Genomic DNA, 14123 nt, shown 5'->3' on the forward strand with positions numbered 1-14123 from the left:
GGTGTGTAAGCATGGATTTCCTGGGAAGAGTGCTATGATGAAGAGGCAAAGCTTGGGGGTGTCTGATGAGAAATGACATTCTCTGTCCCAGTGGGACTGGGAAGTTATTTACTTATCATGCTGGAGTGGCAGGCTGGGATGAAACCCAGGTCCTCATCTCCAACCCCACAGGATCATTTCCTCTCCCACCAGTTTTACATCCACATGTGTGGGAGTCCTGTTTCTTACCAGTGTCAATCACATGGGCTTCAGATCCCCTGGGCTTTGCTTTTCTGTGTTCCTGCTTTTCACTGAGTTTGTAGGTCAGACAGTAAGGCACAGGGTATCAAACAGAGGAATTTTAAGTCCCTTTGTCCATAATTCAGGCCAAAATAAAACTGACATCTTGGGGTACTGTGCAGGTGACAGAACATCCTCACTGACTCTGTTCAGGGTGCAGAAATGGTTCCTCCAGTAGTCTCTCAGGTTGCTCTTGCCTTGCTCTGTTTAATAGACTGTATTATCATGAACACTCTTTGCAAGGCTTTGAAATCAAATAAGCTCAATTCTTAATCTTCCTGCATTTTTGGGGGGCACTGGCTGAGTCTCGAAAGATAGCAGCATTCCCAGAACCCACATGGCTTGTTCAGTGTTTTGGAAATGTATCTTTTGACTGTTGGGAAGGAAATTGGCTACTTAAGATGCCTTTTTGTACATTTAAATTAACTTAGTCCATCAGACTGAATAAATCCTGCCTCTGTATTAACATCCAATTATAACAGCAGAGATTGAGCAATGATTCAGGTTTTGACCAGAATGTTGGCAGTTTAAGGGGAGAAAGAAGCAATGTATATTGAAATAAAAGAGTCAGAAACGGGAGCCAGAAAATTACGACTGAGCACACAGCAGGAGCTTTTGTGAATATATAATGGCAGAAGTGGGAGCCAAATTTCTAACAGGATTAGCTGCTACTGTCCATCAGATCCAAAACACTCAATCATTTTGTTTTAAATGACTTTCTGTAACTCATTCATACTAGAAATGGAGGGTAGAAGGGAAACTGGGAGCTGGAGAAGCTGCAGTTTGCAAGTTAGGCTGGATCAGAGGTGAGATGATGTCTCCTAAAGTAGTAGGTGAGCTCTGAACTGTGCAGCAGTTTGTGGATTTTGCCAGATTTTTCAAGGTGTCCTTGTGAGCCAGAAAGTCATGAATGATTTCTTTGGGATCCAGTGAATGGATATGTTGATGAAGTGAAATATCTCTTCAAATCCTGCTGCAGAAATGGTAGCTGGAGCTGCTCATTGTTTTCTCGCTGTCTTTGAGAAGGATATTGGAATCACTCTCCCCTTGTCCACCCCTGGCTCTGGGATCTCACCTCACTCTGGATAGAAAGAGTGGCAGAATGATAGAAAGGTTTGAGTGGGAAGGGACTTTAAAGCCCATCCAGCTCCACCCCTTGCCATGGGCAGGGACATCTTCCACTATCCCAGGTTGTTCCAAGCCCTTTCAACCTGGCCTTGGACACTTCCAGGGATCCAGGGGCTTCCAGAACTTCCCTGGGCAACCAGTTCCAGTGTCTCACCTCCCCAGCTGTGAGTTGGGAACAGCCTGGAAGGTGAAGCTGCCTGAGGGATTCAGGTCCTGAGCCTTTGGTCTCCCCTGTTCAAGCAAGGTGCTGGTGGTGGGGCTCCTGGGTCTTTCACACACTCCAATGATCTTGGAAATCATTGTGGGGCGATGGTTGCTCTGGAAATGCCAACCTAGGGGATGATCAGAGATCATCTGTCCCTCTGGTTTGCTACAGTCACAGCCTTGGAAGCACAGCAGCTCCTAGATGTCCATCAGGTGTGTGCACAGGCTTCTACAGGAACCTTACTTTTATACCTGCAATATTCCAAAGAACCCAAAGTCTAAATACGTCATACTTAATGTTCATATTAGTTCATACTTAGTGTTCATACTTAGTGTTCAATATTCAGGTCTTCCCTGAACTTCTTGCACGAACTTAGATGTCACAAGCCCACATCTTCAAAGACATTTAGGAAGCTCCTGCTTCAGCTGCATGAGACCTCACTTCCAGCTCCAGCTCCCGTTGATAAAATGTGCTTCATCACATATGGAATCACAGAATATCCTGAGTTGGAAGGGATCCACAGGGATCATCCAGTCCAACTCCTGGCCCTGCACAGCACACCCCAACAATCTCACCCTGTTCCTGAAAGCATTGTCCAAACACTCCTTGAGCTCTGGCAGCCTTGGTGCTGTGCCCACTGCCCTGAGGAGCCTGTTCAATGTCCAACCACCCTCTGGGGGAAGAACCTTTTCCTAGTATCATATATTTTCCTAAGGTATGGGATATAAGTCCTTAAAACAACAGGCATCTCTGTTACATCCATATATTGCTCTGGCACAGTGAGGCCAAAATATCAGTCAAGCCGGGACCACTTCCAGAATTTAAATTACTCTAAACTGGCTCACAGTGCCCCAAAATTAAAGACACTTTGCTTTTGTTCATCCTCTGTCTGCTGAAACCCTTTTTGTGTTTGGACAACACTCTCAGGCACATGCTGGGATTCTTGGGGTTGTCCTGTGCAGGGCCAGGAGTTGGACTTGATGATCCTGATGGGTCCCTTCCAGCTCAGGATATTCTGTGCTTCTGTGCTGCAAAACCTTGAATCCAAGTTCCACCTCAATGAAAGACCCTCACTGATGTTAGGAAATAACCTTGAGAAGTCTGTCAGGCTTTCCAAGGATGGAGAAGAGGTGGCAGGAGTAATCACATCCTGGTTTACCACGGAGCTTTCAACCTTCAGCACTGTCTGGTCCCTTCATTGCAGTGAATAATGTCAAGGCTTTGTAATTGGGAGGCTGTGTGGACTTTGCCTTTTCCAGATATTTTAGCAGCAGCACAAAAAGCTGACTGTTCCCTGGAGGGCCACGGTCAGTTCTCAAAACTTTCAGCTTGGAAAGCTGAGCGGAATTAATTAGAGTTTATGTTCCAAAAAGGAAAATAAGACCTCAGATGTGCCTTATTTGCTTGATGTTCTTTCTCTTTTCAGCAGACGACCCTTAGGTGGCTTCCCTTTCAGTTGTAGCTCCTTTGTTTTTTGTAGTTTCTTTCTGTATTAATTAGAAGGTCTGACACTTACAGCCCGAGACATTTACCAGCGTGGGGCAGTTTTAATTAATCTCGCAATAAAGCTGCTTGAGGTGAACTCATAAAGGGTCTCAGACAGCAGGAATAACATGTCACAATGCAAACACACTCTGGTGGGACTGACAGGCTGTGGAAGTTCTTACCACACATCTGTGGTCTCTGGGACAGCAACACAAGCAAGGTGTGCTCCTAAACAACATATATCCCACAAACTACCCTAGATACACTGAAAGGAAAACATTTCTGCAAAGATGAAGATCTGGATTCCCAGTAGGTTCCTCTCGACTCTGAAAGGAGCTTGGATATCCTTTGATGGCTAATTAAATAATAATAATAATAAAACCTACAGAGACCACTTTTTATCTACTCTTTTTGCAGCAATTTGCAAACAAATAGCAAATTTCAGTCCTCTAGGACCTCTCTCTTGTACATATATCATAGCCACAAGTGGCTTATGAGCCAGAACATTCAAACCCAACATCATCAGACATTTGAAAAGTGCATGTTCTGATCTAAACTTCTTAATCAGGGCTCAGTTCTATAAGACAGATGTAAACGAGCTCAGAGATGAGAAGAACTACCCCCAGCTAATGAGGACAAATCAAGCAGCAGCATATCTTAAAATGAGGGTAGTTTGGGGAGGAACTGCAGAGCCAATCCCAACTGTGTCCACAAATTTCTAATTCCAAGGGGGAGATTACACAACCAGTTACATCTGGATCAAGGAATGGCAGGTTGACAGTCTTTTATAACTGAATTATCTGCCTCTTCTTCGAGTACTCTGGTGGTCAAACCAGGTGTGATCCAGGAAAAGTAACGCACAATATATTTTTCTTACGTAGAAGAAAGAGGTGGGAATGGCTGACATAATAAATTATAAGGTCTGCAACTCTTGATATATTCTTGTAAAAAAATTCTGTGTATTTTTGGAAGTTGGATGCAACACGGACTGTTGGGCTCAACAAGTCTAATTGGGTGTAATCCTGGAGCACAACATTTATATTTGATGAGTATTTTGATACCTTCTTGACCTGAAGCTTAAGGAAGCTGGAACAACTGCATTGATGGCCAAACCATCTCACCTTTGAAATTCTTGATAGAATTATAAAATCATGTAGGTTGGAAGAGACCTTTAAGATCATCTAATCCAACCATTAACTTCTCACTGCCAAGTCCACCATAATTACAGAAGCTTGAATGACTCCATCCCTCTCTTGATCCTCTCACTTTTGCTGCTCTCTCTGTCCTGGTTATGTTCTTATGCTCGTGGCAATAGATTCAGTTTGAGAAAAGTGGTTTTGTGTTGGGTTTTGGTTGTTTGGTTTTTTTTCTCCCCAATCTCACATTTTTCGTTAAAAGCTTTCAGTTGGTTTCTGTGGGTGACTTGGCACAGGCAATGGTGCAACGATAAATAAACCTCCTGATATTTCTACCTGAGGTTTTCTAAAGCTGCTGCCACTTGTCAAAGGCAAAGCTCCACATTTTCAGCTTTTGTTCACAGACTATCAACTACCACGTGGGACTCGTGTATAGGGGTGGGAAAGACAATTTCTGATCCAAATAGAAAAGGTCTCCATACACAGCTGGAATTTTGCGTGATATAAATTTATATTTAAAATTAAAAAAAAAAAAAAAGCCGGTTCTTGGTTCATTCACAGGTGGAATCAGGATGGATCTTAATCTGTCACTTCACAGCTCAAACTCTGCTGAATGTTGTGCCAAGTGAAAAACTGTCACCGGGATCCAGGTGTATCCCCTTGTCATTTGTCACGAGTAACTGTTCTGCAGTTTACAGTTGGCAGTTCTCAGTGGTGTTTCATCAGGATAATACCACACTATATCATCTGAAGGAATAAACTCTCCCTGCTGACAGGAGCTGGGGTGAAGACACCAGCAATTGACTGGATATTAGAGAAGCTCTCTGAAGTTTATTCAGTGGAAAAGAGACTTATCAGGTCATCGGGCCCAAACTGTGTGTTTGGCTTCAAAAGATCTAAGGGGCTTGCAAAACCTAAGAGGAATCAAAAGGCACTGGTCTGTGAGACAGGAGGTCAGGCTGGGCAGTCCCTTCTGCCTTTGAAATCTCTCACTGAAATACTTTAATTAAAAAGGAAAAAATAAAAGAAAAATAGATAATAAAATGCAGCGTTTTGGCAGTAGATGGGTGTTTCAGGTCCACATCTGATGCTTTCTGAGCTGCAAAGGCAGGGTGACAGCAAGGAAATAGCCAGCCTGGTAGGCTTGGTCCTTTTCCTGCAGGGAGCAACGTCTCCAGGACTGGGAGAACTGATGGTTGGGAAGATGCACAATGGAGAGAGGCACTGGAGAGTGGAGCTAACACTCTTCTGGGACCAGGAGTGGTGGTGGCAGTGGGGAGTGCTGGTGCAGGAGGTCATGGGAGGGAGGCAAAGACATCACAAGACCTCAGTTCTCCCAGGAAGCCAGAAAGCAACAGGACCCACAACCAAAGTGGGAGAGAGCACTGAGATCCAGTGAGCTGAACATGCTGCAGAAGATCACACCTTGTTTAGTTGTCCCGAGGTACCAGGTCCCCACAGCCTGCCTGATGTGCTGATTCCCTGGGAAACTGTGCAAGTGAGCTCATTTGGCAATGAAGGGTAGAAGGCCAGAGGGGATGTGATGGTCTGGACAGGGATTGCACCAGGCTGAGCTCTGGAGCAAGCTGCATCCACATCCCCCAGGCCTGCTGAGCTCTGCATAGATGTCCCTCTGGGAGGGCAGGCACCAGGGGAAGAGGACAGGGAGGGCTGCACCTCCACCAAGTCATTATGGGCTGTGAAAAGCCTGACAGGTTGTCCCCTTTCCTCCTGCAGCTCACCCGGGTGCCCGTGGAGTCGTGCAGCCAGTACGAGACCTGCAGCGAGTGCTTGGGCTCAGGAGACCCTCACTGTGGATGGTGTGTCCTTCACAACACGTAAGTACCTGCTGGTGCTGGTCACCAGCCCAGCCCTGCTTTTCCACCAACCATCTCCTCTCAGTGCCTGTGGTAACACAGGGTAGAGATGAAAAATGATGTCTCACCTGAGCCAGGGGAGGCGAGGAGTCCCCCAGGTACCTCCAGCAAGGTCTCTGGGGCTTTCTGGGGAGGGCTTGGTTTAACTGGGAAGGATTTTTTCGGAAGGCAAGGGGAAAGAAGGATGGTAGAGACCGGACAGACCTCCTCCATCACGTGATCCGTGGTGTGCTGACTGCACCAGGAAGGCACCTGTCCAGCCTGAATCAAACCCTCCAGCAGCCCTTCAACATCTACCTTGTTTCCATTCCTTAAGGCAATTTGGCTCTGACTGGGTGCCCTTGTCTCAGCACCTCCAGCTTTCCACTGCTGACCTGAACCTCTCCCCCTATGGATTTGTCATGATCTCCACTGCTCTTAGAGAGGAATCAGATCCCTGTAAGCATCGTGGGCTCCACTCTAAGTTAATTTTCAAGGGGACCTTATGGTTTGCATGTTCACTGTGGGAAAGTGTTGGCCCTGAAGTTGAGGGTTTGTCCTGTGGCCAACACAACTGGGCCAAATGAGCACAAAGGGGTCAAACTGTTCATTTGTCTTATCTGGACAGGATGAGGAGAAAATGTGTCTCTGCCCATATTCTTGGGCTTCTTTATAGAAGGGACCTCATTTCACTATTTCATTATTGTGTCGTACTGGCTTATGCTCCTCTCAAGGAGCATTGGAGCCAGGTGTCCTCAGGACCGGGATATTGGTTCACTGGCATTGTTTTCTTAAGGAATTTTAATGATGCTATTGATCTTGAAGTTTCCTCTCTTCAGCCTTTCCCTGCCAGCGCTCTCCTCCTGCAGAGAGGCCTCTGGCAGAGCCGTGGAGAGGGAGGTGTCATGTTGGCTGAGCTCCTGGTATGAGTGGCAGGGTGGTCTCATCTGCCAAGAACCTCTCAGGAGAGACAGTGGCTGCAAAGTGCATTGGATCTGTCCGCCCAGACGTCTCCAGCTGAGCGTGGCTCTGCAGGGGGCTGTCACTCCAAGCCTCACGGTGTCCTTGGCAGCCTTGGAGGGTTTTTCTGATGGACACTGCTGTTGCAGTGTGTTTGTCTTCTCCTGCTGAGTTCACCTCCGAGTCCTTCCTGTTGCATCGCAAACTCTCCTGGAAGAGGCAGTGATCCAAGTTGAAGCGATGCTCTTGCAACCTCTCCTTTCTAGAGCAGAAGGGAACAAACCTGTGCCATATTGCAACCTTCTGTTAATCCTCGTCAGCTTGTGTGACCCTCACCCAAAACCATGACAGTCTGTTTAATTTCAGATCAGCTCTTAGGGGATACATCCCAAAACATGCCCAAAAACGTGACTCATGCTCTGGAGTTGTCCAAGGGATCCTTGGCAAACCAATCCTGAGTTGTGGCCTGATCAGTATGAGCCCATAAAATTTTCATGCTGCTGACCTGAGGATATTTCCATTTGATGTACAGCTCTATAGGATGTCTCTATCCCATCTTACCCTGCATCTTTCCTTTAGAACCCCATGTATTTGCCCTCAGTGGAGGACAAGCAGCATAGGAAAGGGTGAATTTGGCCATTGATTGTACCACAGCAATGCTGGATATTTCATCTCCTTCCATCCAGGGTCAGTGGCAGGGAGCAATCAATACCTCCAGCAATAAATCCCCAAAAGGAGAGAAAAGGGGCACAGAGAACTGCAGGGTGTGCAGCAGCTCACTGTGAAGGAGTATTAAAATTAAATGGCTGGTGATGAGTGGGATTGGCAGCATTGACTTGGTGAAAACAACCAAAAAATCATCTTATAGTCTCAATCCTTCAGGGAGAAGTTTGGCCTCACAGTGTGGACCTGGCTGATGGTGCATCCCTGTGCCCTCCTCCCTCTGGCCACTTAACCTCTGTTTCCTTATCTGGAAAAGAGAAACACCTCCTATTTATGTGCTTTTCAGGAGGGTCGCTGAGATTAATTCCCTGTGGGGTTTTTTGAAGCAGTTTGAAGGCAAATGTTATCAAATCCCACCTCAGTCTTTTCCTTCGCTCTAGTTGCCATTGCAGTTAAGCAATCTGATTTTCAATCCTAGTTTGGAAGGGGTTTTCAGTCCAGCCTCAGGTGCCTCAGGCTTTCTGGGTCTCAGTTTCCTCATCCTTTCAGAAGTAGTCCTGAGAGTCAAGGAGACAATTACACACCCCCTTCAACAAGTTTTGGCTGCACAGTATATTCAGGGTAAATTAGAATTTTTTGAACATCAGAACATCTAAAGATTGTTTAATAGACTTTTTCTCAAGTGGGATGTATCACCAATGAGTCCTGCACGAGGATCCATGGGGAAACATTTCCCCTCCTGACTGTTAACCCTTCCTTCTTCCCTCCCAGTCACATCCCAGGGATCCAGTGCATGGCTGAATCCAGCCAGGCTGATGTGGGAGCTTGTGGAAGGAATGGAGGAGGCAACTGGGCTGGAGGAACCCATTTGTTAATTGGAGAATGATTCATTTAGATTTCAGAAGCTCTTCTTTTGGGGGCTTATTTCAGTATTTAGTAAAGGCTTGGGGTAGAGAAGGACTGGGAACCAGACTGTGGGCAAAGCCATGCTGTTCACTCATCTTTTCCCTCCTCTATAAACCATCCTCCAGTACAAACCTTCCTCCAGCAAGAACTCAGTTGGGCTGGAGGAACCAATTTAGTAATTGGAAAATTCGTTTAAATTTCAGAAGTTCTGGTTTTGGGGTTTTATTTCAGTTTTTAGTGAAGATTTGAGGTAGAGAAGGACTGGGAGCCAGGCTGTGGGCAAAGCCATGCTGTTCACTCATCTTTTCCCTCTGGTATAAACCATCAAGAGGAACAGTGTGGACTGGGAGATAGGGGAAATCTGCTTTTGGGTTTTTTTTTTCTACCACGCCCATCTCTCTTATTTTGGGATTTTTGCTTCAGGGGTGACCCAGCCGCCTTTCCCAGACCCCCATTTCCCATCTCCCTCCACCTGAGAGGTCTGAGATGCCCGGGGAAGGCTCCTCATCCCTCCTCTCCCGGCCGAGCCAGGGCTGTGTGTGCGGGGAGGGCGTTGTGCCAGGGCTCGGGAATCGATTTCCACGGCTCTGCTGTCCTAACCTTACACCGGGAAACTCGAGTCCGCCGAGAGAGAGGGAGACAGACAGACCCACAGACAGGAGAGGGGAGGGGGGAGGATTGATCGGCTGCTGCCCCAGAAGAGCCGATGCAGAGAGCAGGTCACCGGAGCTTTTCATCTCCGTATCTTCGCCCCGATCTTGTCCCCCCCTCTCCCTCTCCCGGCCGCAGCTCCGCTCCCCTCCCGGGCTCTGCTCGGGGCTCTTTAGGCGGCGATGAATCATTTAGTTGGTGTAAATTGAAAATGTGGCTGCTGCAGGGGCCTCCCGGGGAGGGCAAGGGGCTGGGTTGGGCTGGGCTGGGAGCAGGAGAGGAGGAACCAGAGCTGAGAGATGGATGGCACCGAGGTGCCTGGCTGCAAGGTCGCAGCAATGTCACCGGCCCCAACAGGGGCTGCAGAGGGGGGTGAGAGCAGGGAAAAGTTTTCTGCAAGCCTGGACTGAATTCAGCAGCTTATAAGTCAGATCAGCAGCTCTATTCAAAGATGCCATCCAGTATCTGACCATGCCTGAGAACCCCCCTGGCAAGTTGCTTCTGCCTCCATCCATTTGCAGAGTACATCCTCCTCTTCCTCCTTTCCCACCCACGTGCAGAGGGGCAGCAATAGCTCAGGGTCTTTACCCCCAGAGGAAGGATAAACCCTTCAGGAGCTGAATGAGCCCTGGGCTAGGTCTAGATTGGATACTAGGAAGAAATTCTTTTCTGTGAGGGTGGTGAGACGCTGGCACAGGTTGCCCAGAGAAATTGTGGATGTTCCATCCCTGGAAGTGTCCAGGGCCAGGTTGGAGCAGTCTGGTCCAGTGGAAGGTGTCCCTGCCCATGGCAGGGGGTGGAACTGGATGATCTTTAAGGTGCCTTCTGACCCAAACCACTCTGTTATTCCATGCACATGCACTGCTCCAGGTGCACGTGGTCACCACGAAGGTTTTCAGCCCTGAATGGTGTCTCTGCTTGTGTTTAACCCCCCATCTGCCAACAGAATGGAAATCTAGGGCAGAAGAGCAGCATCATTTTATTTATCACTTAGAGACAGGCAACATTTTATTGCAGGAAATACACTGACCTTGCTGGGTGCAGAAGGGACCTGTCCCAGGCTCTTTTGTGTTAGTGCCACTCGTAGATTTTGGCTGTGCTGCCTCATTTCATCCTTTTTGCAGCGTCCATTTAATTCTGAGAGGAACAACTGAACATACTCAAGCTGTCCTTAAGGGAGGATGCACCCCCAGGCACCAGCCTCCTTCTGCTCTGGAATCTGCCCTTGCTGGTCTGGGGACTCCTTGGCTGGCAGGTCATTAATTGCAATCAGAGAGGAAAACAGTCTCATTTTCTGGGAGAACTTGTAATATTTCAAAACTTCTTTTTTTTTTTTTCCTTCCCCCGGCTCGTAGTGGACAATTATATTTTTAATAAGAAATGTTCCTGAAAGCTGTTTGGAAGGCACTGACTCCATTTAGTAATTGGAGAATGATTCATTTAGATTTCGGAAGTTCTCATTTTTGGGGTTTTATTTGAGTTTTTAGTAAATTGCTTCAGATTTCAAAATAAAAAGTCATTCTGAAATGAAGCATTACTTTTTTTTTTTTCTTCATTAAAAAGGAACATTTGGGCATCTGTGATTTCTTTCTTCCCCAGAAGCCTTTACCAGCTCTGGAGACTGAGCAAAGCAGGACGTCAACAAGCCCTGTTGGTTTAGGAGGAACTGACATTTGCTGCACAGGGAAGAGGGTTTGTTTGAGCATCTCCAGTCTGTCCTACTGCAGAGTTATTGGAGCCAGGAGTTGGCTCTGCTCTCTGCACTCCTCTGCTCATCTCTGGGGAGCTGCTCATGTCCTTTGGGTGTCCTTCTGGCACCCAAGAACCTTGCCAAGGTTGGCTTTGCATCCCAGTTCCAGAGGATGTGCCAGCAGCACTCCCCTACCCCTGAACCATGGGAACAGGATGCAGTGGCCTCCTCTGGGCATCCTCACCCCATGAATGAAGCAATGATACAAGAGTCTTAGATATGGACCATACCAGTCACCTTCCTGGATCCCTTTGGCTCTGGGTTAGTCCAGGGATGACCAAAATCTCCTACACACAATTCTTCAGGCTGAGCTGACCTGGATGGTGTTTCATATATGAGAGAGCTCAGAAGCCATAGGAGAGTTTTTTGGATTCCCCACAAAAGGGTAACCCTGTTCAGAAGGGGTTTATGCCATCATCTGGCAGCAGACACCTCCCTCAGTGTCTGGGAAGTGACCCTCCACATCCCCCTGCTCTCCACCCCTTCCCACCTGCCTTGTAGCCACAGGATACTCGCACACCCAGAAATTACAATTCCCCTTTATAACATGATATGGAGGGAAAAAAGGCACTTAAACAAGCTGTTTTCTAGGGAGTGAGGGATTAGTGTGGAGGGGGAGGGAGGTTTGTTATCCATACTCAGACTCACTGCCAGACCAGGAATAAAAAAAAAAGGGAAAAGTTCCAAAGTGCAACTCCCGCTGTCTGGTCTCAGCAGGAAACCCGATAGGATGCTGCTTGCAGAGGCTCATTGATTGCCCCTGGCTTTAACTTTCTTGGTCAAAGTCTTCTGAATCACTAGAGAGTCTCAGGTAACCCAAGCTGCCCACAGATGCTGCAATAAGACCTTTATTTGAAGGGTCTTTTTCTTGCTTGACTTTCTGCTGTCTGAAAGCCTGTGACTGTCTTTCAGGCTGAGGGTTTTTTTTTTTTCTTTCTTTTCCCCTTCACCTCATCTCTTTTCCTTCCAGTGATTTAGTCCAGTGCTGTGTGGGGAAGGGGCACTGGGAAAGGCTGTAAAGGTCAGGCTTCAGGCACCCAGCAGGGCAGAAGGTTGGAATATCACATCCAGTCTTGTGCCACTCTGGGCTCTAACAGACAGTGAGAAAAGTGTGATTTAGTGACTCTTGCAGGGGCTTCTGGTCCTGCAAACCCTCAGCTTCCCTTTGTACTTCCCATGTTGGTTTGTCCAAAGGTGCAAAGTGGAGTCCCTCCAGTAAGGCAGCAATTTGCAGGTGCTTTGCACTTGCCTGACATTATGAATAACCCAGAGAATCACAGAATATCCTGAGTTGGAAGGGACCCACAAGGATCATCGAGTCCAACTCCTGGCCCTGCACAGGACAGCCCCAAAAATCCCACCATGTGCCTGAGGGTGTTGTTCAAACACTTGTTGAGCTCTCTCAGGCTTGGTGCCATCACCACTTCCCTGGGGAGCCTGTTCCAGCACCCAGCCACCCTCTGGGTCTCAAAATCATGGCTGGGACAATTTTTTTTACAGAAAAGTCTTTCTGTATTCTTTTCTGCCTTCACATTTGCTTGCTATGGGTCAGCTCTGGGTGCCTTCATATACCTGGGAGACCCTCTACTTGCCAAAGGCACATGATAATTGTCTCCTAATCTTCCTAAAGATGGATCAGCCACATGAAGAACAAATGGCTTCCAGCTCAAAACCCTGCATTTCCTTGGAAATCTGTAGCCAGCTGGGCTGTGCTTCCCCACCAGAAGGGAGGCTCAGAGCCACTTCAGTTCCTAAGTTCAACACCCCCGTGTGTCTGAGGGATCTGGGGTTGTTTCTCATTGCAACAGGAGATTTCCAGTTACACGAGGGGGAGGAAAACATAAATGCTGCGAGGGAAAGTAACTGCAGGAAATCTGAAGTCTTGGATTTGGTTTGGATCAGTTGTTTGTTAGTTAGTGTTGCCCATCAATGGTCACAGCTGGCCTGGGAACCCCTTCCATCTGAAAGCAAGGGAAAGTGGAGTCACCTTCCCTCAGCTGGCCTTGGCAGGGAGTAATTCCCACTTTTCTCAGGCAGTTATCGAAACTGGAGATGGGGCCTTTGAGGCTCTGCACAGAGGGAAGCGCAGCAGGGGGGCTCCATGGAGGGACGTCGGCCCTTTCTGCACTGAGCCCAGATTATCTTTAATCTGTCTGCTGAGGTAGAGCTAAAGTGCCCATCATTTCACACCTCGGCACTGCCTCCCCTTTGGGGCAGAGGAGCTGGCCCCAAGTGTGACAGCTCTGCAATGGCCTTTTGAAATGGGATCGGGGCTCTTAGTCCAGAGAGGAGGAGGGAATTCTTGGAACTGAGAGCAGGGCTATTCACGGTGATAAAGGAGGCTCCTGGGAATCCCATTTCACTCCAGATGGGTGATGACACTGAATAAACCTCCCTGAACCAGCCCTGTACCTCAGAGCAGAACATCCCACCACTAGTCCTGGAGAGCTGACCCATGGCTGTGTCCGGCACCGCTGATGTCCTTACATTCCTTAAATGCCATGGTGTCCCTTGTGGGAGCACTTTTCCAGCTCTGGTCTGCAGAGCAGTGCAGGGCAGAGCTCTGCCCTTCACAGGTTGATTATCTCTGTGGCTGTACCTGCCTGAGGCGACTCTGGGACAGCACTGGGCACTGTGGGCCACGAGAGGCAGGCGTGTGGTAAATGTGTTTTGATAGCAACCTCCTTCCTTGATTAGCTCATTTTGCTAGAGGGCAGCGGGGGGGGGGGGGGGGGGGGGGGGAAGATAATTAGTTTGTGCAGTGGGTTCCAGCAGAAGCTTTCTCCTGATGCAGCCCTGTGAGTGAGGTGTCCTACTTGGGATTTGTCCTCATCAAAGAAACACTGGCAGCTCAAGGTTTTAGCGCTGCAGAAAGTTCAGCCTTCGCAGAGAAAGATCTCCGAGGTTTCTTCTTCTTCTCTGATGTGAAGCACAGAACACAACCTGACGTGGGCTGGGAGGTGTCTCATGTGCTTGGACAGGCAGTGAGAGAGGGATAAAGGTACTCTGGTGCTTGAGGGGCTTCTAGAGGATCTCCTGTGTGCCGGTTCCCTGGCAGGGGACACGCCTGCGTCAACTCAGCATGGCACTGCACATCAGTGGGT

General features: G+C 48.1%; 1 protein-coding gene across 1 annotated transcript in view; it reads left to right on the forward strand.

The window, feature by feature from the left end:
• Window positions 1-3263: 3263 nt before the first annotated feature.
• Window positions 3264-14123, forward strand: part of LOC127462648 (plexin-A4) — a 160904-nt gene continuing 150044 nt past the window's right edge. The window contains exons 1-2 of the mRNA XM_051771449.1: window positions 3264-3406; window positions 5971-6071. The gene's annotated coding sequence lies outside the window, so the exon portion shown is untranslated. The remainder of the gene's footprint in view (window positions 3407-5970; window positions 6072-14123) is intronic.

This window comes from Manacus candei, unplaced genomic scaffold, assembly GCF_025592945.1.
Source record: "Manacus candei isolate 608988 ecotype Guabito, Panama unplaced genomic scaffold, ASM2559294v1 h1tg000133l, whole genome shotgun sequence".
Lineage (NCBI taxonomy): Eukaryota > Metazoa > Chordata > Aves > Passeriformes > Pipridae > Manacus > Manacus candei.